The 22,610-nt window shown below is 41.2% G+C and overlaps 1 protein-coding gene across 1 annotated transcript in view; it reads right to left on the bottom strand.

Annotated features, from left to right (window-relative positions):
• The window catches only part of ARHGAP15 (Rho GTPase activating protein 15), a 464,546-nt gene extending 443,409 nt beyond the window's left edge, over window positions 1-21,137 (bottom strand). Inside the window, exon 1 of the mRNA XM_065413739.1 lies at window positions 21,106-21,137. The gene's annotated coding sequence lies outside the window, so the exon portion shown is untranslated. The remainder of the gene's footprint in view (window positions 1-21,105) is intronic.
• Between the last annotated feature and the right edge of the window lie 1,473 nt (window positions 21,138-22,610).

Genomic DNA, 22,610 nt, shown 5'->3' with positions numbered 1-22,610 from the left:
ACGTTACAGGCACGTTAGAAAACTATGCTGGAGCCCTGTTAGCATGGTCTTCTCAAGCACAGATCTGTTGAACCTTTCTTAGCTTCAATCATTTCATCTATAGCCTGAGCACATGAGATCCCATACACTAAGGAGGGTCAGGCCTGGTTAGTACTTTGGTGGGAAACCTATATGGAATGCACAAGTCCTGCAGGAAGTAGTACTAATGATGTGGTATAAATAACTTACATGTGCACCTCTATGATGCTAAGGGGCACTGTGACTATGGAGGGGCCATCTTTTAAATGAAATACGAAGCCATGGTTCTGACTTCTTGTTATGTAAAGTAAAAAATCAAGACTGGATGTTCTTCTAAAAGCTATGCTCGAGAAATATTCTGGGGAAGCTCTATGGTTACGCAGGAGGACATACTAGGTGATGCTGGAGGACATACTAGGTGATCAGAATGGTCCCTTCTGGCCTTGCAGTTATGAAAAAATTCCCATGGATCATCCAATAGAATGGGTACTAAACTTAGTGTCCTGGTCACAATGGAATTCTAGTCATTATATTCTGTCTAAATTCCTCATACATTTTCCATTGGTTAGATACTTTGCATTTCCTGTGCTAAACTTCCCATTAAACACTTGCTGTATTTCCACCCACAAGTCGTATATTTCAAAATTGGGTGAAGTGATATGTTATACTGGGGAGCAGAAGGAGGGGGTGGTAGCAATCCACATATTTAGTTGCTTAATACTTTTCATTGACACCTTTTTTTTGTTAATAGCTCCACCACCACCATCACTGTTTGCAGTAGTTCGTTGAAATCAGACAGATAGATTACTTTGGGGCCAGAGACATGTAAAGTCATTAAGATTTGGCTGAAAGTCACCAATTCCTGCGTGTGTTTTCAGGGAACAAAGCTTTTTCTGACAGCACCCCCAAAAACCCTGAAGCTTCTGTTGATCTTTGACCCATAACTTGAGCTCAGACGATCAGGTAAATAACCATTTATATCTTGCTAAATTAGTGCAAATGAAACAAACTATAATATAGGTAGGGATAAGCAAAGGAAAATGATAATTTTAAAATGGGCTTTGCAGTAAGCCTAAAACCTAGTATTTACCTTGAGGCCTAGTAGTAATAATAGTGAGCATAAGGACACATTAGGTCTAATAAAAGTTAGCATTAGTCGTGGTCAGAAGATTTAGCAATATACATCTTGTGATAAACTGTCTAACTCTTTATTTGGCCAGAGTTCCTTAACTGCAGTGCATGGGGAACCTGCTATTAGTAACAAGTGCATTTTGCACCCAAACTAATCATAAGGCTACACATAATGTCTGCACATATGCCCTGCCCACAAGCCTCACTAAAGAATTCCACAAAGAGCTGAACCTTCTATAAGACACAGAGAAAACAGATGATCTGGAGGATGCAGAACACAGAGGAGGGGTTACAACAGCTCACAGAACAGTGGGGGGCACAGCAACATGGGCGAAAGCATAGGTATGGGGAAAACAGATACAGAACCCCCAGAGAGAGACAGAGCATGGGAGGAACAAGGGGACACAAAGTTGGGAGAAGGGGTTAACACACAGTATGCAGATATTACAGAACACAGAGCACTTGAAGGTGACAGAAGAACAGTTTGTTAAGTGCCCTTCTTAAGGGGCTTGTCCACAGAGCCTAACAGCCCTCTCCTCATGACAGCTAGTCTGTTAGTTCAAGTGGTAAAAGTCTGTTTCAGTGGTGAAGATCCAAGGTTCAAATACAGATCTTGATGCATCATGGGAGGTTGGTATATAGTAGAATTAGTTTTTCTTTAAAAAAATATAGGAAGTTACATACAAAAACTATGTCGAAAAAATATTATTCAGATTGCAAAGTCAGGCATTCAAAAGCTAGGAAATGCCAGATTGGAGGTCGCCTGTGCAACTTGACTCTCCCCCATCCCAGGAGAGTGCACTAACCACTGAGATAGAGAATCATTCTTGGTTGCGCTTTGACCCCATGAATATTTTATACAGAGTGGAACAGCTTTAACAGGCGAAGCTGAGAGTCACAGTGCCCCCCTAGTACCACAACCCTGGAGCCAAGTAGCTAGTGCACTCATCTAGGACACACAAGACCTGAGTTCAACTCCTGCTCCTCTCAGGTACAATGGGGCTTTGAACCAGGTCCTCCCATATTCTGGGCAAGTTCTCTTGCTATGAGGGGCACCTCTTATTTATTTAGAGAAAAGGAATGGTCTGATGTATGCACCTAACTCCAGCAAAGGTTTCACACCTATGAATCCCAAGTGGACACTGGTACTTGACTTCTGTGGTTCCCATTCCTAGCACCTAACTGTCCCCATACATTGTATAGGACCCTGAACACCTGATTTGGGGCTTTGGATTCCACAAGGCGACAGGATGCCTAAAGTTAGCCTTTGCAACACTAAGCCTTAGTTTCCTTTGTGGATCTAGTTTCTGGTGCCTGAATGACTAAGTAATTGTCTGACCTTGGACAAGTCACTGGCTTTCCGTCTACATGCATCCATCTGCAAAATGGGAATACCCATACTCACTCACCTACATCACAGGTGTTGGGAGGACTAATCAGATAATGTGTTATTTGAACACAAACTGCTATAAAAATGCTACATACTATGAGAAAATCAGGTCAGGTACATAAGGTTGGAGCACAAACACTTGAGATGCACAAAGTTAATACAGATTTTGGCCTTGGTCTCCTTGTGCCTTAGTTCCCCCTTGTAAAATTGAAATAATAATACTCTGCTGTCTCAGAGAGATGTTATTCAGTAATGTTTGTGAGGGACTGAGATACAGTAATCAGCGCCACAGAAAAGAGGTCAGATAATACTTTTAAAAAAAGGTACCATTACAGCATAGTGAGAACTTGCAGAATCTCAAGGAAACCAAGTATTCTACTGCAGTTGCTACTTTAAAGTGCTGCAGTCAGGAAGCCTTTTGCAATGCATAACAATAATTTTATTATGCTTGTAAATTTTCAAACAATACTACATATTTTTGTATGCCAGAAGTTTACTCACTTTATATTACCTACATGCACAGTGTAAAGGCATATGCCCCTTTTATACATGAATTCTGTAGCAGTTCTCTTCTTTGGAACCAGGAAAGAGAAGATTGCAAAGGCCAATGTGGGAAACTCACACCTTTGTTTGGATGCATCCAGACTTAGCAAGAGTTACTGGTAATGCCTAAGATCAAGTTGAGGCCTCATTTTCTAAGGCTGGCAAGATATTTTGTCCAAACCCAGGTGGGGCATTTTATGCTAATGATTTAATTAACTAATTTGCATATTTACAAATAAATATCACATTTGAAGACTCTGCATGGATTTAGTGCTGGTGAAAGGCGTTGAATTGAGTCTGAATTTGCCTTACAGCATTCCCTAGAGCAATGGGAACAGGCATAGAGAGGCAAGACCTTATTGCCCAAATCTCTCTGGAGAGGGCTAAGGACTTGCGGGGAGCCAGAAGCAGCATGGAGGGAGTTAGGGGCAGCTACAGGAGTGTTGTGGGGGGCATTGTTGGACAGGAAAGAAACTGGAGGATGGAGGAGGTTGCTATGGGTTGCATCACCCAGTCCTTCTATTAATCCTGTCATTTTCCATACCCCGTTTTCATATCTCTTGCTCCTCCCTTAGCTCCTGCTCCTTTTTAGTTCCTTCCAGTAGCTTCTTTCCCTCCCTCACTCCCAACACAACTGTTGTCTACCCCACCAGCCCCTGGTTTTCTTTATCCACAGTCCCTCATCTTCCCTGCTTGGGTGCTGACCTCCATCACAGCCACCTCTCTGCAGTTCCATCCACACATCTGGGAATGGCAATAGGAGCAGACAGCCCCCAAAGAAGGGGGGCAGAGAGGATGCCTGGCTGCCCATTCAGCAGGCTCAGGGTCCTATACAATGTATGGGGACTGTTAGGTGCTAAGAATGGGAACCATAAAAGCCAGGTACCCGTCTGCACTTGGGATTCATAGGTGTGAAACCTCTGCTGGAATTAGGTGCATACATCAGACCAACCCTTTTCTCACAATAAATAAATAAATAAAAATGAGGTGCCTCTCCCCATCACAAGAGCACTTTCCCAGGATGTGGGAGAACCAGGTTCAAAACACAGCAGCCCAAACCCCAGGGCATTCCCAGAGCCCTGCTGAATACCTGAAGGGGCTGCAGCAATGGGCAAGGGAAACTTTCTGTACCTTCATGTGACAAAGGCATGACACTTGGCAGAGGCTGCATTTTCCCAACCCTAACTTCGGAACATGCACTCGGGAACTGCAGGAGGTAAGAATCTGTCTTTGGAACTCTGGGTGGAAAACGAACACAGGTAATTTCATGTCCAAAGCTGTTCACATTTAAAAGCATCAGAGAGGCATGTTGCTGAGCTCATCCAGAAACAGAGGGTTCTCACAGCCACACCAGGCAAAACAATTATAGAAGGACCCTCTGGAACACAGAAGCTGTACTGAAAAAAATCAAGGTTTTGTCCTCAATCCTGCCTGCTGTCCCACAAAGTCAGACCAATCCTGCCTGCTGTCCCACTATTCAACCAAACACAAAACACTTTTAACCAAACAAAAAATTATCCAAAAATGGTGTTTCAATTGAATCATAGTGTCTCACACAAAGCCTTTTGATTTCTTGGAAATTCCCTGTTTGATGAAAATTCAAAATGATGCATTTGGCATAATTTCTCATTTACTTGTGGTTGGAAAACTCCCACTTTCATTCTTTTAAATCTCCAGCAATGGGGAAAAAGGATGGAGAGAAGTGAGAGAAAGTGGGGTTTTCCCCCACTGAAATCAAACAAAAAAATTAATTCTCTTTAATTAATTTAATTTTAATTTTAAATATTTAATTTTTTCATGAAAGTTATTTTTTTGCCCAGCTCTACCCATTACCATCATTACATTTTGGTTTAACTGTGATTATGTCTCAGAAAGACTGCCACTGGGGCTCTACTCAGGCACCAAGGTCTACCTGGGTTAATCCATTTATGCATTTTTCTACAGAGCAGTACACAATACCACAATGTTTTCTCTGTTATATGGTGCTGTGCTGGTACTTTTAATTTGTAGGAGTTTTCATACATTATTTATAACTACTTGCATTGATTCCATAAAGTCAGGCCACAGCCTTACCACAAAGCAGAAAGATGATTCTGAGGGGAGGATAGCATAATTTCTAAACTTTGGTTTGCATGCATTTTATTTGATCATATGACAACACAATATACAGTGCAGACATAATTCATCACTATCTCATAGCAAGAATATGCAGCGAGTTGTGGTATTGTAAGTCATTTCTCCCACTGGAAAAAAAATTGTGGCTGTGGTAACTCAAGGACCATTGCCATTTGTGTTTATTTTTCATGACAAGATGACAATTATCTTGCACTCTAATTGTAGGTGTCAGTTACCAAAATAACCTTTTAATTTTAGTTTCCTTCCAACGTACTTTTCTCTTCTTTCCTCCTTGTGATTTTTGCACCTCTATTAAGTCTAATTTCCCCAGACTACTTCCGTAAATAGAAAGGATAATGAATAGCGGCCATGAAAATGCCAAATATAAGAAAATTGAGACATTGCAAAGGGGGGGGAAATGGACCTTGTCACAGTTTTCACAGGTTCAGATCTTCATCTGCTACTCTGTCTCCAGGGTTAATGGGATATTGTACATCAACAGTGTACCAAGTATTACCTTGACCAAGTATTACAGAACTAAAAAGGTCAAACACTCCTTTCATTATCCCACATTCACCATTAAACCAACCAAAACAAAAGCCAAGGCCTGTGACTGAGACAAAAAACAAACTATAAAAGTTGAAGGTGCTATCTGTACAGGAAATGAGAATTACAAAATCCTGCCTGCCCTAGTCAACTCCACAGGAAAAGCAAAACAAAACAACACATAACTCAATGGCTCAGAGTCATCTATTCTAGAAAAAGGAGAAGGACGTTGATTCATAGACCTGTTCTGACATTTTTGCTGGTTATTTTCAGTTTTGTGCTCTCAGTGTCCTCCATGCTGTACAAGATTACTGTTAATATTATTTGTATTAAAGTAGGACTCAAAGCATGCTGGGTGCTGAGCAAACACATAGGATGACACACTCTGCTCCTTGGAGCTTACAATGAGTGGATAAGATAGACAAACCAAATACAAATTAAATGACTGAAGGGATAGGAGGCACACATCCAGTTACTTTTTCACTGTCCGGAGTACCTCTCACCTGCCCTCCCCTCCTTCTTTCACTTTGGCTAGGCTCCCCTATCAGCCTGTTCTATCATGACTACCCAAACATGACCTTCTTCCACAGCAGAGATTGAAGCTCAGCTAGAGAGCTGAAGAGATGGACAGAAACAGCAAGTCATAGGGAGGCCATATTAATAGCATCTGACTAATGGTGTTTGAAGGTCAGAGGCTTGCTGGGGAACAGGGCTCATATGGCCTCTCCTGTTCCCTGTAGTCACTTGCCCCATCCCCCCTAAACCAAGAAGTGGAGCACAACTCTGGTAGATATTTTCCCTCCTGGAAGGTGACAGCTCATGTTGCAACATGTTATGAGAGAGCAGACGGCATTGGTGGCCCAATTACAGAGACAACATGTAACTGTTGATAGTGAGGGAGCACATATTTTGAACCCCCTGTCCGCAAAAGAAATAAAAATCAAAATATAAACCCTGACAGAAAACTTGGGGGGCACATGATCCTGAATCCCCACCCCCATGCATCACCTCTGCCCAATTACCCCAAAACAGCAATTATTTCTATCTTGAAGTCACTGTGGAAATACATGGATACACTCTCACAAATATTTAGAGCAAGACAAATATATTTGAACCACACCAATTGCAGAGGCAATGTAAAAATATTATGGCCCCGATTCTCAGCTGTCTTGGGGACGTTGTGTGCCATGCTGGCAGCCAAAACTGTCCTTACACCAATATATCTTATAAAACACAACTTTGGGTATTTTGGTCAGAAAAGCCAATTTGTTTAAACCAAAGCTTTTCACAGAAACATATCTGTTTTGTTTCTCAGGTCCAAGTTGGAATTTCTGACCAAAACCAGAGAAAGAGAGCTAGGGTGACCAGATGCCCCCAAAATCGGGACTGTATTTTATAGGGACAGTCCCGATTTTGGGGGCTTTTTCTTATATAGGCACCTATTACCCTCCACCCCATCCTGACTTTTTACACTTGCTATCTGGTCACCCTAAAGAGAGCACGTATGGTACCCCCCAGAACAGCCAGTAGCCCATGGGTCATAGCACTCATCTGGGATGTAGGAAACCAGGTCTTTGCTTTGTCTGATTCAGAACAGGGCCTTAACCCCATCCCAGGTGAGTGTCCTAACATCAGGAGTGTGACTTTTAAAAAACAAAATTCTGAAAGGTATGATTTTTGTTACAACGAGGAAGGGAAATAAGTTTTAAAACCTCCGACTTTTTTCAAAATGGAATTCTTGTTTTCCTAGTGCAGAGGGAAAGGAATGCCATTGTGGCCTGGGATCATTTGCAGCCAGTTTAATTTAGAGGAGCATTTAAGCCCTCCCCTGAGTCACGCTGAGCACGTCAGCCACAACAGATCAGGAACTATGATCAAGAACTACTCTACACAGTGCTTCTGGGTGAGATTCTCATCCTTGCTCTAACCCCTGTATGAAAAAGAAAAGGTCCAGAGTGGTGTAAAGGCCCCCTATCCACCCAAGGGACGATTCCTCCAGCATAGGCTTAGTGGAAGACAGCCATAACTCTCTCTTCTGGGGACTCCCTCACAAGCTCAGGGGTAAGGAGAGGCTGTGGGTGGGAGAAGCAAATGTTGCTATGTTGCAAGGCAGCCCTGAAGAGACTCTGGGCAGCGTTGCAATCCATAGGCAGCTTGCCATAACTTAGGCTTTGTCTACACTACCCAGCTTTTACTGACACAGTTGTGCCGCTACTGCCGTGCCGCTAAAAGGCGCACAGTGTAGCTGCCGTTTGTCGGCGGGAGAGAGGTCTCCCGCCGACAAAAAACTTCCACCCCCAATGAGCAGCAGCAGCTTTGTCGGCAGGAGAGTGCTCCTGCCGACAAAGCGCTGTTCACATTGGCGCTTTTTGTCAGTAAAACTTTTGTCATTCGGGGTGTGTTTTTTTAACACCCTGAATGACAAAAGTTTTGCCAACAAAGTACCTTCACTCCAGATAGATGTACGGTAAAATTACCTAAGTGATTAAGAGCCTAAGTTCCAATCACTTTCAATAGAACGTAGGTTCGTAAGTCGCTTAGGCCCTTTTGAAAATTTTATCTGTAGTATCGTCTGGCTCCTCCTGGGATACACCAAGTTATGGATTACCATATCTTCTTTGCCAAGCAGTTTTCTTCCAATATTGTGAGCAAAGAAAATCAGCATCAATCCTCCTCATAGGACTGTCTTCTTTACTGGTCACTTGAAGGACTCTGTCTTCTTCCATTCCTTTTAAAGTTAGGTTGACCAACAGGCAATAACACATTCCACCAAATACAAAGCCCAGGTCAAACTAAAGAAAAACAACCTGTATAAAAACCCTTTAAAATTAAAACCAAAAAGTAGTAAAATCAGAAAACAGCAGCCACTCTAGCACCTTGTTTATGCAAATCAGCAGTCAAGTTTGTTTTTTATAGTCTGCTACAGGTGGAGACAAATTCATTAAAGTGTTCAGAAACTAGCCTTATATCTCTTACAAAGACACAGCTAAATATAGTTCTTGCCCTAAGGAGCTTACTATCTAAGAAATGATAATGAGCTGACAGGATGCACTGGGAAAACTAGAGAAAGTAATAATCTAAAGTTTGTCTTGTTTTTCCCTTTTTTATTATAAACTCACAATTTGTTCCAACAATTAATGACCCCCACTGTTAAAATATATGCCTTCCTTCTCGTTTTAATTGGTCTTTCTTCAGCTTCCAACAATTGGATCTCTTTATGTCTTTTTATGCCAGATTAAAGAGCCATCTATCACCCATCTTTTTTTTCCATATAGGTATTTGTAGATCATGATCAAGTGACCTCTTGACTTTCTCTTGGATAAACTATATAGATTGAGCTTCTTTAGTCTCTCATTATCTTTTCCAGACCTTGAAACATCATTGTAGTTCTTTTCTGACCTCTTTCTAATTTGCCAACATCCTTTTTGAAGTTTTGACACCACAACTGGACAGAATATTCCAGTAATGGTCTCCCTGTTGGTATATACAGATGTAATATTACCTCCTGACTCCTCTTGATATTCTCCTGTTTATACAAGAATCACATTTGCCCTTTTTGTTACAGTATCACACTGGGAATTCATATTCAACGGGTAGCCCTTTTCTGTGCCAGTGCATTCTAGAATACGGTCTCCCATCTCGTAAGTGTGACTGACATTTAGCCATATTAAAATGTAACTATATTAAAACATATGTTGTTCAAATGAGCCCAGCCTGCCAGGCAATACAGCTGGATCTGTATAATTGATCTGTTCCCATAGTTATTTACTACTCCATCAATGTGAATCATCTGCAACTTTTAAAAGCAATAATTTTATATTTTCTTCCAGATTACTCTTAAAGATATTGAACAGCATTGGGCCAAGAACAAATCCATGCAGAATATGGTAGGGACCATGTTTTAGAATATATTTACACAGTTCCTAGCACAATGAGGCCCCAATCCTGACTGGTGGCCCATAGTCACTACTGTAATACAAATAATAAAATGTTTTCATACCACACTCTCCTTAAGCAGCCTTAAGATCCCAAACTACCAAATCCTGTATTCTGTGAGGTTCTGAACTGATCTAGTATATAGGAAGGCTATTTTCAACTTCTTTCATTCTCTCTCTCTTGCAGTTTTTAAACATTATATATTTTTTCAGGATAAAGACTAGTTAGACCAAGGCAAGTAAATATACAAATTTTCAATCATGATAAGCAAGTACAGGAAAAATCCTTAATGGTTCACACTTGGAATAAAAACATTGTAGTTCTTATGGGATTCTGTTGCCATTTAACAATTTCCTTATAATCTGTTCAAAATACATTATGACTACAGAAGTCAAGTACCCTTTTCTTGATTCTGATCTCACCACTGAATCCACCTAAGTCAATGGAGTTACAATAGCAGACAACTGCGGTGAAGTTAGATCAGACTTAAGCACTGACTCACCACATTTCTTGAGAGAAAAAACAAACCATCCATTCCTCCACAAGGCTACGAAGACAAAGATGGCAATGTCATATGTGCATATATCTATCATTGTCAAACTATCTGCCTGTTACAGTATTTTGAGTAAGATTTTGGTCTGCTTCTTTTCTACTTCCAACTCTACCATCTACAATTCTATTTATATGTACTAAAGTTTAAGAGAAGCACAATATTTCATCCTACATACTTGAGACTTGTAGCACCAATCTGGAACATAGCTTACATCCACGCCTTTTCTATGGTTCCACAGAGTAGGTGCCAACATACTCTATATTTTAAAATGTACACAAAAATATAATTTGCAAACTGTTATTCTTCAATTCAGTGATTTCCTGTGTGGTAACAATAGTATTAAAAATATGTTAGGTGTGGTTTGTTGCCCGGAATAGTTTGGTTGTAGCTTGTTATTCACATATTTGTTTTAGTGGTTCATTTACAGTATCTTAAGAGGCCAGAAAATTAAGACAAAAGAACAATAAACCAAATGACTGCTTTGTTGCTGTCCTTTGCTTTACATTTAGACAAAGATAGGTAGGTGGCATGTGCCCACCTTTTTTATTCTTGTTACATGTTTTGATAAAAATATGAAAATTCAGTAAAAGATCTGTGTATTTACAAAAGCTGTAGTTCAGTTTGTCTCCAGATTAGGTGAAAGGAGATGTGAAGGAAGAGAAATAGAGAGGGTACACTGTGGACAGGGTGAGAGATGTGAACAGTAGTCCTATAATAGGATGTTGGTGCTAGCTGCCCTTGCTAGGTGTAAATAGAGGACTAAGGCCCAGATCTTGTCCTGCATTAGGGCAGCTTTGTGCTACTCTGGAATCTTGCCTGTATTATGACTGCAGTAGCAGCTACAAAACTCTAAAGCCTGCCTCATGTATGTGCGCATAGGCCCCTAAAAGAAGCAGAATCAGGGGAGCAAGCCACAGAGTGTATTTCTACACTGCAGTTGGAAACATGCCTACCAGCCCAGCTACACAGAGTCATGCTAGATCTGCTCCAGCTAGCATGCTAAAAATAGCAATGTGGACATTACGGCAAGGGCAGCAGCTTGGACTAATCTCTCAAGTCTAAGCCAACGTGACCCTTGGATTCAAGCTCACATGGCTAGCTCGAGCTGCCACCCATGCCACAGTGTCCACACTGCTATTGTTAACATGCTACCTGGAGCAGACAGAGCGCAACTCTGTGTACCCTGGCTAGAAGGCCTGCTCCCAGCTGCAGTGTAGACATACTCAGAGAGACAGACTCATTAGGAAGGGTCTATGCTGTGCCTTCCACAGAGCTGTGCTCTATGATGCTTCTTCCACAATAGCATGGAAAATGTTTGAGGGACCAAGCCAACTGTGGTTGACTCAGTGATGCGCAAATAGTCCAATAATTAAGCAGATCTAATGTTCAACCCCACAAACATACTTTTATTGACTTCAGGCTCTTTTCTGGCATTCTGTGACCTGGCAAGTAAAGATTCCATTTCCCTCCCCACCAATCCCTGTGGGACTGCATAACACTTGCTTAGTGGGGAGAGGACTAGTATATAGCACAAAGGGAACATTATAGAGTATGGGGTCAGAGAGAACTTTAATGTCTATAAGTGACTACTGCATAAATCAGTGCACACATGTCACTTGGTTCTGAGTTGCATCATATGAGGGTTATTTTAAAGCATCAGGCGTTTTACAGTTTTTCTAATGTCCAAAAACACGTTATGTGACAAAATCATTGAGGCTTTACTTTTTTCCCCGTTTACTGAAAATGGTCTATGGGATGTGTGGTCTTAATATTTCAGTTTTTTAAACAGAACACAAAGCTCAAAGTGTACTATATGGGTTACATTACTTTTGTGGCTTACCTAGGTTACAAAAACATAACAAGCAATAGAAAGAATCCAAGTGAATATGAACTATTGCAAAAAAAGAACCCTCCCCATGCAAACTGCTACTTACAGTCCTTCCTGTTTGCAACATATTTAATGTCTTACCTTAATATAATTGACTCATAACCAAGGTGATTTCCATTATTAGGTTGCGTAAACTACATAAAGTATACTCCAGATATGTTGAATATTGACTCTCTTTCAGTGCCAAAAAACAGCTGGAAAAATATCAGCTGATGTTCAACAAACTAGAAATTGTTTGTCCATTATGCTGGTGACAGTAACAATTGCTGTCAGCAGCAGAGCTAGGATCACATTGATCCAATTAGTTTAATGCTAGACCAGACAGAGCTAGAGAAAAGCTGATCGATGTGTTCCTATCACTGCTCAACTTGGGCAATAGCGTTTGAGCTACTTACTACAGGCCAACTATATTCCCAGCTATGTGTAGCAAAGGGAAAGAAAAACCCTCTATCAATACAAAAATAAAATTACGAAATTCTAACCAGCGTATATAAGACTGACTAAATCTAAATACAAAAGTTTCACTCTAACTCATGGATATAATGCTTATTAATGTTGTTCCAGAATACTGCAAAATGAGAATTTTTCATTGTGTATAAGAAACGTTTTCACTACGAAAAATCCTGAATTTTCACCAGTTTTTAGACCCAGGTTGAACTGTACCTTTTTTGAGATTCTAAATTGTTCAAAAAAGTGTTGTTTCCTTCATGCTACCAGACCTGATCAGAGCCAATGAAATACCATGAGAAAGGTTGTTTTTGCAACATTTTCAGTGGCAACAAGAAGCAGAAGTGCTAGAAATCTCACAGAAAACCGGTTTGAAATATTTCCAGCCCCATTTTGCAAAACTTATCTGGGCAAGATTCAGATAAGCACCCAAACTATAGATACTTACATGAACCAGGCACCTGATTATGAGAATTTTGGCACAATTCTACATCTAGCACCAAAGCACTTCAAATGAGTGAAGCAGTCAGAATTATGCAACAGACTGAGCCTTCCGTTAAAGAATTTGAAAAAGCCTGAAAAACTTATTCCATTGACTCAAGAAGACCATCCTGTGTCATACAAGTTCTGACTTCACAACTGTGCTAGCACAAATTTCACTTTCATTTTGACTATAGCTGTGCCCTCACTAGATAAAAGGGTGTATTTTTAACCCATGTTAAACTAATCCCTGTTAAAATCCAAGTGAATACAAGGCAACTGTAGTTTTCACCTGTTAACTGGGTGAGGAAAAGCCAAAGGGGGGAGGTTTAACACAGGTTAAAACCATAACTGTAACTGCCCTGTCTTCAAAGCAGGTTAGTTAAATCAAGTTAAAAACTCATTTTCCCGGTGAAGACAAGGTCTGTAAGATTGGTGGCTCCAAGTTTATTGAACGGGAAAGGCAAAAGAACAAACTTTCCCAAGTATTTAAAAACGTGATAAAAATGTTTAAAATGGTTATGCAACCAAAGGCTTTTTCTTTCTGATGCGATGACCAGTTGCAGTTGGTGTCCAGAATAAATGGTAGGGATTTGGCCAGCTAGATACACCCCAAATATCCCCCCTATGCACACAGAAAATTATTTTTGATCTCTCAAATAAAATACACCAATCAACTAACCCACCTGGAGTTCTTCCTACCCCACCTTGCCTACAATAGCTCCTATGTCATAACTCCTAGAACAGCTCTCCTACTCCTCTTGAAAATGAGCAGGCTCCCTGCCTCCCACTTCCCACCTGAAAAAAGCAACAGTAGTCTAACTGATGTATTTCCTACATTCCTCACTCCTTGCCTGGTCACAGCCTTCTCCTGCTTCCCTTTTTTCCAGTTACAGTCCCCTGCCTACTGTTTCCTTGAAATCACAAGCTGGCCAGCTCCTCAATCCTGCTTCAGCTTTTCCCCATTGGGCCTCTGGTGTGGTTCCTGAAGTGAGGGCAGTACTCTGCAATGGGGCTGCACCTTTTCACTCTTCGGGGCAAACTTTTTTAAGCCCCAGAAGCAACTGTAAAGGCAGCCTTATTGGTAGAAGCCAGCAAGCCCCTCTGGTCTCTCCCTGTCCAGGGCCGGCTTTAGGCACCAGTGAAGGAAGCAGGTGCTTGGGGCGGCCAATGGAAAGGGACGTCCAGGTCTTTGGCGGCAATTCGGCGGCAGGTCCCTCAGTCCCTCTCTTCCTCTTTGAGCTGCCGCTGAATTGCCGCAGAAGAATGAAGCGGCACGATTGAGCTGCCGCCGAAGTGCCGCCGATCAACTTTTTCCTTTTTATTTTTCCTTCACCGCTTGGGGCGGCAAAAAAGCTGAGCCAGCCCTGTCCCTGTCTCTTCTGCACTCCATGGATCTGCCACAGTGAAGGAACTGGGCACTGCCAGCCATCCCCAGATTACATTCTAATGATGCACTGAATGGGCTACAAGCTGGCAGCCCTTTCTTCCCTCACAGCACTCTTCTCCCCCACCCCTTGAACTTCTCTCCATTATGCTGCTGGAGAGAAGGTCAGAAAAGAAAGGCATCTGCCCCAAAGGGGATTTGTCCAACGGAGGGGATTTAATTGGTGAGGTTTAGTCTCTTTTGCCTCGATTTACCTGACATCACTAGCTATGACTTAAGCACCTGGTTGTCAATAAGGGAGAAATACCTGTGGTACCTTAAGTTATTTTTAAAGGAGGATTATGTTTAAAATATTAAATATTCTTTAATCGTGTGCATGCTTAGCACAAAGTGAAGAACCCAAGAAATAATAACACCTCATTCTTATATAGTGCTTTCCATCAGTAGATCTTACAGCACTTCAGTCTTAATTTATTTATCCTCAAAACATCCCTGTGAGGATGAAGTTTTTATTACCTCCATTTTACAGATGGGGAACTGAGGCACAGAGAGACTAAGAAACTTGCCCAAGACAACACAGGAAGTCTGTGGCAGACTAAGGAATGGAACTTGTGTCTCTCAAGTCTCAGGTTAGCATCCTAATCACTGGACCATAATGCATACACAGTCCTACTTTACTGTTACAGGCATATCCAAAGACACCATATTTGCCAAGAACAATAAAACAACTTCCCGTTTGTATGTAACAGCATATCACTGAGTATCTACACCACAACACATAATATAGCTAGTGTAAGAAACCTTTTCATTTTTTTAATCACTTTGTATTTATGTATTATTTTCACTTCGATTAATGTATTATTTTGTATTCCACATCTTAGGCTACATCTACACTGCAGCCGGGATTGACACTCTGAGATTGATCCACCGGCGGTTGATTTAGTGGGTCTAGTGAAGACCCGCCAAATCGACAGCAGATCGCTCTCCAGTCGACCCCTGTACTCTACCCCCAATGAGAAGAGTAAGGTAAGTCGACAGGAGAGTTTCTCCCATCGACCACCCATGGTTTAGACCCTGCAGTAACTCGACCGCTATGTTGACTCCAGCTACGTGGAGTTGTGTAGCATAGGTTGACTTACTGCGATAGTGTAGACATAGCCTTAGTGAAATGCCACCTCCTCATCCTGCTGCCCTTCAGGAAGTGACTGTGTTACAAAGATCCAAAGGATTATAAAAATCAGGGAGAAAGTCGTCCACTCTTATTGACTTCTATCTCTGCGGGACCTTCTGGTTCTTCAACTAACATCCCTGCATGCTACTCAAACCAGTATCACTGGAGCACTAGAGAAACTCAGATAAAAGCAAGAATCAACTGAAGGAGGGGACCAGTTACCTTCCTCACCCTTCCCACATCTTACTTGATTGAGGCCAAGGGACTACCACAAGGAAGGGGGTGCTATGTACTAATAGTTGTACTGTTCCCAGATCCTTTGGGCTGGCTCTGAACAGCCATAGGGTCAGTGCTGCCTGACATTGTAAGAAGAGCAGTCATAAGAGTATTGTCACTTCCTCCTCTTTTTCTTTCAAAATAACTAAAATATAACATCTGCTGATGGAAGGCTGGCCTAATTCAAGCTCAAACAACCTCTCACCCAGATCCAAAAAAACAGGTGGCCCACGTGAGAGTTACTCACAGTCAAGAGGAGCCATAAGAATGGTGGTTTTGGCTCAAACACTCAGTCTACTATATGGAATTATTATTTTACTAGTGCCAGAGACAGAATAATGGCTTTGATTCAAGTACTGATTGTGTTGTTTGGGATTATTATTATTAGCGGCAATAGTCATGGACCACTCTTTTCACTATAACTATGGGTGATAGTTCCCTCTCCGCTGCCGAGAAAGAAAGAGTTTAGCAGCAGGCTGGCTAGCTGGCAAACAGCTATAGGTGCTAAGTGTCTGTGTGCAACATGACGACAAATTTGTGTGTGAGATATCTGATTCAGCAACAGAATGCACCACATGTCAAAGCTTTGCTTCGGGTGGGGTGGGGAAGGAAATTACAAGAACAAGAGCAAGCACAGACTTAAAATGCATTTTTCGGCTTGCTCTCTTTTCGTTTGTCTGCCTTATATCTTTTTTTCTTCTTATGATATTGCAGTAGTGCTGAAAACAGATATGTTAGACCAGAGCCAGGCCCAACTCCAGGAGTACTTTAAGGTCTATGGGACAGGGACAGTGTCATCTTATACATTTGTTAAGTGCCTAGTTAGTACAATAAGATGCTGAGTTTGACATAAGCCCCTGGGAACCACCACAATAAAAATAAAATATTTTCAGATATATTTAGGGTATCTGCAAGTAACACTATAAAAAGCTCAGGTATTTAATACCCTTCCATCTCAAATGGGAGACCATTCTGTTGGGAAAATTGTATTACTTTACCACAATAAGTCAATGTCTTAACTAACCATTAATCACTTTCTCTAAAATCTCAAATGACCTGAGCTTGCTTAAGGTGTTTTTTTTTTTAAAGTCTTTTTAAAGGACCTATATGCTCCCTTAGTTAATATTTTGCCTAGTAATTTGTGAGCCTAAAAAAATCTTAGAAGGTCAGTTAGATAATACCAATATCTGTTATGTAGCCCTTTAATTTTAACAACAACCCAGCTGAGTAAAGCCTGCTGTAAAAGTGGGAAAACTGATACAGACAGGCTAAAAATCTACATTTTCCAAAGAATACTAATTTGGGTTGCTGACCTGAGTCAGATGTTCTGGGCACTTGCAGTCTCTATTGACTTTAATTGGAACAGGAGATGCATTGACAATTTGGGCCTACATGACACTAAAACATATTTAAAAACCACATTCTTAAAATTCAAATCGACTAGCAAATGAGAGGGTCTAATATAATAATGAGGGTTGGGGAGAGAAATGGGAGACTAACAGTGTTCATTCTAAAATACACCATTGGGAAAAGAATATTTACACCTTTGGAAAAAAAACCATTGAGATGCTTGTCAAAATCAGGGAGAGATGGACCAAGATGGGCTTCAAGGTGTGTGTGGGGGAGAGCGCAAGTTCCACACTCTAGTGCCCAATGCAGCAAAGGCACAATCACCTGTTGACCTAATACATGATAGTGGCATCTCTAAAAAGTGGATATTTTGTGAATGTAGATATCTATCAAACTGAGGTTCAGGGAGCTCCCCAGTATAGCCCGGGGCTATATTGATAAGGGCATTCAAAGCTGGCAGTGTCAACTTGGAGTCAACCTGCCCCTAACTTAAAGAAGTCAAGGCAGCTATAACATGTTCACAATTGCTCAGACAAAGAGCATATGTGATGCTGCATTCTAAACAAGCTGGAAGTAATGGAGACCCCTGCTGTGAGCCTCGCTAAGAGGGTATTACTATAATTAGGCCTCATAGTCACAACAGCATCTGCTGCTGTTGCAAGGTCATCACAGGACAAATAAGGGCACAGATTTGGGCAAATTATGCAACTAGAAAAATCACTTTTGTACTATGTAGGGCAGTTGGCATACCATGGAAGAAGCATGGCCAGAAGTTAGGCTGAGATCCTTAACCTGGCTTACTGCCTCTGAACTAACCCTCCTTAAGAAGAAAAACCTTAAAGAAGACCAAAGCTGCTTCATATAGACAACTTCCACCAGTAACAAAATTGTAGGTTCTGATGCATCCAGGAAATGATACCAGCAGTGAAGAGAATGCACTACTGAGACCAGGCTGAGAGATACACAACTCTACGTTCTCAACTCAAAGAATAAGTCCTGTAAGTTTGGGGAGAATACACTGTACTTTCCATACAAAAGAAAGCCATTTAAGTGCAAACAGGAACACAGCCTTAAAGGAACTGCAACCAGTGCCTCCATAATTACACCAGCATTCTAACAAAATTGTCTTTTTAAATGATCACCCCAAAAGGCATTATATATATGCTGAATAGCCAAGAGAGCTTAAGAGGTGCCACATTTCAAATCTCTCATTGATAACATATATGTCCATTCTCACAGATTGTCTGCTTTCTTCTGTGCATGACTGGAGCCAAGCACTCCAGCATCAAGAGAAGGTTTCTGGAGGAGGGGATAGACCTCTGCAAGTTTAAGAACAGTTAGCAGTCTTCCCTGGCTGAGGCACAGCCATAACACTTGCTTATAGAAAGATGGGAAAAGATCAGAATTGCAAGTGGTCAGCCTCAAAGAACCCAGAGGACATTGCATTCGACCAGCCAACAGGAGATAGTCCATCAGGTGCCTGTGATTCCAATAATCCAGAGGCCTTCCCCACCTCTGAATCAAACTCCAAAATCTATGCAGAGTGTACCCAACACATCATTTGGAAGAACTAGTAAAGGGGTGAGGCGCTGTGAATTTATCAGGCTGCATACTGCCTGAAAGTTTGGCTGGGAGCTCTCTCTCTCTCTCTCTCTCTAGTATTCATAGCTGGGGACAAGTAACAAATCTTGGCATCAGACATAGCTCTTCTGTATAACTGTATAAAATCAATGTGGGTTAGATTGTGGCTGTTGTGCTAAGTAGGGGGTAACTCATAATAATGCTTATCTAGGAGAAGGCCAGAATCACAATTTGGCTCCTACTTCCTTTTTTGCTCCAGAGTGGAAATAATCTACACCAGCTCATTACTTGGTTACTTCTCTCCTCACACCAGTTTACCTGCATTGGCCAGCACTGTGGGGAAAGAGTGGGGCACAGACAAAGGTACCTGTCAGTTCCCACTTACCCACCCATTCTCCATTCACCTGAGTGCAAGCGGAGTAGCAGCCTCACAGAGGCTATGATTTTGCCCTGTGTTAAGATACGCAGAAGACACCATCACAAACTCAACATTTGCCACACTTTAGCGATCACGGTACGGTAGTAGCTTCTAAGTATAGGAAGATAATGTGGATACTGTTTATACACGTGGCAGAGAATGATCTATAACGTATCATATAAGCACCCAGATGTACCAGCATAGGGTTAGGGTGTAATTGGGTGGATGGGGACCCTCCATCTGGAAAACCGAGCACAGACCTCTTTTTTTCTGAAAAAAAACCCCCATGTTTTTAAGTTGAATTACCTTTGGGAAAAGTGGGTTAAATTACAGGGGAAAGAAAGAAAGAAAAAAAGAAGTTTGTGAATTCAGACAATTTTTGCAACTCTCCAAAAAAGTGAATTTCAAATGACCAACAGCACATTGCAACAGTAAACATTAAAAGTATCAAACAGACAAATACAGACTCTTTTTATATAAACGATATTCCTTGTCTTTGCGTGCTTTAGTATACACAGAATGCTTTTGTCTCTGAAAAGTTCAGAAACTTTGGGTTGTCATCACAGTAATAAAAAGCCTGCCCTCCAAACACAAAACAGTTTGCAATCCAAATTGAAAAAGGGAACTTCAAACCATGTATGATTTCTCTCAGCTATGACCCAAATTTCCAGAAAATAACCAAGCTATTTTTTGTGATAAGACAGTCAATTACAAACGTGACTGAGTTTTGCATAATATGCAAAGTAACCAAAAATAAACCTTTATTATATTGTCCCACAACATGAAATCTTAGAATGCTGACCATCATTAAAACATAACATTGTGTCATTTGTACCTCTTGCTGATTAGTTATTTCTCTGAATAAGATTATGGGCCAGATTGTGAGATTTATACACAGCACCATGCTAAGGCCAATAAAGAGCAATATTGCCCAAAGGGAAGCTCTGGGAGAGACTGTGATTCAGGAAGTACAGCCCTTCTCTAAGCAGATCAAAGTACAGAAAGAACGTGTATAATGCATCACCCAATCGGCCTTGTCTACATTAGCGTCTTCCAGGAAGTATCCCACAGCAGCTCTATTATTATGATAATAATAGGAACATTAGTGCAGATGGGGCACAAATGTTTTACCACCCTATTATGTAGACCTAAAAACACTTGTCTTCCATGTGCATTAGCACTCCCACTGTTGCTATCATAGGTGCTGGTGCAATGGGGATAATTTAACAGTGGGAGATTTCCTAAAATACGCTAGTGTGGTCTTGTAATGGTGCAATGTTCTCCTCTCTCCCTTTCCAGCCAGCACAGGGGAGACCATAGTTATGGCCTTGCCTCTTTCTCATCCCCTTTGGGATGGTTTGCGCATGAGGTGTTACAAGGAGAGAGTAGTCACTTGGCTCATTAGACTGCAGGGACTGCAGTTTTCTCTCGTCCTTGCACTGCAGTACAAAGAGTGTAACAATAGCTCCTGGCGTCCATGGAGCTACATGACCCCATCATGTAATAAGCGCAATAGCTTTCACAGGGAGGAGAAGGCTATTTATACTCTCCCTCCTCCCTTTTCGGAACAGTTTAGCCCTAAACAATAAAGTTCCAAACTCTGCCCTAAATTACACAGCTGTGTGAATGTAACTGAGGGCTGATGTTGGCCCTTTACTGGCTATATACTTTTGTGCACCCTTCACAGTTGCTTATACCATATGCTTATAGTACTAAAGTTAACAAATAATGCCAAGAGGAATAAAATTATCATTTCAATATTAAAATTTGTGCCTAAAATTGTCTCTGTGAAAGGATATATAAATGTACCTTTTATCACGCATCTTTAACAACAGGCTTCATGAATTGCATTAAGGTTAATGTAAGGTTCCTTACCTACAGAATCATGGACGTCTTCTTCTTATCTCAAACTGCCATCAACTTGCAACTGTTTAACTATTTCTAAAAACGGAAACCATCTAGGTCACATGTCTAAAGGATGCAATTGGTTTAATCTCCCTCAGCTTATAAAGAGAAAGAAAGCAAGGGGAAAAAAGTAAAATAAAACCACTTCCTGCAAAGCAGGAGCTAACCACCGTACCAATAAGTCACTTGCATCTAAGTCTATAGAAGAAAACCTTGTGTCTTGGATAACAGGCAGCACAAAAACAGATTTTTCAGCTAAAATTACTATAAACGTAGAGAATAGCATTAACTTTTTGCAGAAGGTAAATATGCGGTTTAAGAGGAAATGCTGTGAGGAATTGTGCTGCTAAGCCCTGAGACAACTTCCCTTTTCTTACCTTCTGTAAATGCTTTGAGTGCTAAAATAAAAAGCTTGCAACAAATCTACTCGTGCATTTTTTAAATGGAGGTTTAGTAAACATGTTGCTTACCATGCAGTTACTTGGAGTCTATAAAACAATAATTCCAACCATAGTAAGTACTCAGAAGGTTTACTAGTGAAGTTACATCTGTTTCAACTTCGGGCAGGTTAAACCCACATTGATAAACATTTCTGTTTCTTTAATATTCTGTTTTAACATATCCCTATGTGCCAGTTCTTAGAAAACTAAGCAAGCACATCTGCTTGTCTGGATTACTTCCTATAGTTAGTCTCAACACTATTTCCTCACCCAGACAGGGTGAATCTAAGGAACTGAAATTTGGACAATTTATATCTTAAGAGCTCCACAAAAGCCCACTTCACTACTTTATACCTCCATAAATAGCTTCCATACTTTCCATCACAAATTACTTTCCTCTGTTCAGTAGGGAAGGATGAGACTTCTTCCATTGCGCTATCAATGCTTATTTCCTGGCTGACTGGCTATAAAAGGTCATCAAAATCATTGCAAAGTCTGGCCCTTTCAGACAATGCAGGACAGCCTGCAAAACCCTCTATTAATGCTCTTGGTAGGATATTGTAAGTAGGGTCTGAATGAACTCTCCCCGATAGCTAGTTGGGGAGGGGGAAGAGACTTTAGGAGCAAACTGTATTTACATGAACACACCTACTCTGCGTAGGTATCCAGTAGACAGGAGCTGTGTAGCTCCAAGTGATCAGCTTTGGCTGGTGCTGGGTTACAAATCACTTTAGTACTGAATGCAGGGGCAGTGAAGTGGTGTTATCAATGTTGTTGTCTTTATTGTATGAATAAAGGGGAGCAAAACTATTCTTAACCTGTCCCAAATAAGGAGGTCACCAAATTGTCCCAAATAAGGAGGTCACCAAATTGTCCCAAATAAGGAGGTCACCCTTAGCTGAAAGGACTTTGTTCAGCCAGGGACTTGAATGCCAGACCCCTATGAAAGTAAGAGGGGTGGCAACAGGTGTCCCAGCCAGGAGACGTAGACTCTCCCTAAGGGTCTCTGGTCTGGTTTAACCTGTTTCTCCCCAA

This window comes from Emys orbicularis, chromosome 11, assembly GCF_028017835.1.
Source record: "Emys orbicularis isolate rEmyOrb1 chromosome 11, rEmyOrb1.hap1, whole genome shotgun sequence".
NCBI classification, from domain to species: Eukaryota; Metazoa; Chordata; order Testudines; family Emydidae; genus Emys; species Emys orbicularis.
Note: the sequence above shows the minus strand (reverse complement) of the source record. Positions and strands in the feature narration are given on the sequence as shown.